Source organism: Trachymyrmex cornetzi, unplaced genomic scaffold, assembly GCF_001594075.2.
Source record: "Trachymyrmex cornetzi isolate Tcor2-1 unplaced genomic scaffold, Tcor1.1 scaffold359, whole genome shotgun sequence".
Taxonomy (NCBI): domain Eukaryota; kingdom Metazoa; phylum Arthropoda; class Insecta; order Hymenoptera; family Formicidae; genus Trachymyrmex; species Trachymyrmex cornetzi.
In genome coordinates this window covers 1,072,392-1,074,394 of record NW_017298310.1, presented here as the reverse complement: position 1 = coordinate 1,074,394, position 2,003 = coordinate 1,072,392, and the positions used below count along the sequence as shown (strand labels likewise).

Below are 2,003 nucleotides of genomic sequence, written 5' to 3'. Positions count from 1 at the left end.
GAAGCAGGGGGAGGGGGTGAGTCGGAGGTGAGAGTCGTGCGCCCCCCAAAGTCAAAACCTATGTAGAATAGTATTTAATACTGCATATATAGCAAAAATAATACGTTATTTTTCGAACTTTTTTTGTTCATAACTTTTTAACGGACAGCGACCGCCACCTAAAATCTGGTGGAGGTCACTCAGGGTCACGACCTTGACAACATATGTCAAGATCAAGGTTATTGGAGGTGGCTCCCCTTTTCTTGATATTTACCCAAAAGTACTTGTTGGGATGTATTATATAGAACCTGTAAAGGCATACTGCATGTTAATATTAGATATAAAATTATATCATGGCCAAATAGAGAACGCGCTCTAAGGATAGTGAGACAATTCCAAGAAATTAATGGCTTCCCTAGTACATAAATGTAATTTTTCATTATTCTAAATTTGTAATTTTGTAATATTTACTCAAAATATTATTAAACACATTAAGTATCAAGATCAATTTTAATCAAATATGACTTTTTCGCTTATTTGTATTTAAATCTTTTAAAATGTTTTTAGGAATTATCGGAGCCATAGATGGATCTCACATCCGTATATTAAAACCAAAAAGTAACTCAAATTCTTATTGTAATAGAAAAAATTATCATTCTGTTCTTTTATAAGGTGTATGCAATAGTAACAAATTATTCCTAGATGTTTATACAGGAGAGCCAGGATCTATTCATGACATGAGACTATTTATAAAATCTGATTTATATGAAAGAATAAACAACTCATTAATTGATTTTCCCGAAGATAGCCATTTAGTGGGAGATTTGGCTTATAAACTGTCTCCATTTTTATTAGTTGGCTTTAAAAATATTGGTAGATTAACTAACAGAGAGAAAAATTTTAATGAGAAATTATCACAATGTCGTGTAAGAGAATAGAGAATAGAGAATTTGCATATCTTAAGGGACGATTCAAACGCTTAAAATACTTTGAAACCTAATTTGTTTATTAATCGTTTCTGCATGTATTATGCATAACGTTTGTGTTTTAAAAGGAGATTTACCTGAAGAATTTATAGATGAGATAGAATTAGGAGCTGCAAGAGAATAAAATGAATTTCCAGCAAATGTTAACGAAGAACAAGAACATAATGAAGCTTTATTGAAAAGGATAGAAATTATGAATGTTCTTCCTATTTAAAACATTAAATAATTTTTTAAAATATGATTTTATTTATAAACGCAAAATTACAAAAATAATTACTTATAATTATTAAATCTCCTTCAAAGTTTGAAACACAAAATAAATTTTATTTAAACTTAAATATTTTTATCAATTTTTTCCGTAAGTATGTATTTCTTACAATTAGTATTTAACATTATAAGAATTTGTTAGCTATACGCATATACTTACATATAAGTGTATATTGGCCGCAGCCGTGACCGACGAGCTACGTCCGCGCGAAGTCAGGTTGTTTCAAACATACAAACGTTCTAACAAAAATGTTAAGCATACATGTTGCGCTGTACACAACATGAAAAAAAAATTATTATATTTTATTATGTACTCTACCTAATACAAAAATTTTTTATCTAATATATTTTTATTAGTTTTATATATAAGTACTTATATTTTTAAACATAAATATAGAGTCATATTTAGAAAAATATTAGTTAAATAAGATTTTTATAAGATTCAAGGAACTCTAATAAAATTACAGTAAAGTATTAATAGAAAATTTACTAAAGTATTAAGATTTAAATTAAGAAGTATTATAAGTATAGTATTATATATATCATAGTAGACCCTTTTAATATCGTAACAGATATACTCGTTTCAAAATTTTTAATAAAAGAACACTAATTTCATTTCAAGTAAATAAAAAAAAAGAAAATAAATAAGAAATTAAATAGTAGAATTAATTTCTTAATGGTTTGGATTGTCCTGACGGTTTGGCCGACATAATGATCTGATCTAGGGTGTGTTCGGGAGATGTATGCTGCACGCGTTCTCGGGGGCCGCGC

At 28.3% G+C, this 2,003-nt stretch overlaps 1 pseudogene; it reads left to right on the top strand.

The window, feature by feature from the left end:
- LOC108763444 (putative nuclease HARBI1) overlaps positions 1 to 1,179 on the top strand; it is a 12,643-nt pseudogene extending 11,464 nt beyond the window's left edge.
- Positions 1,180 to 2,003: the final 824 nt, after the last annotated feature.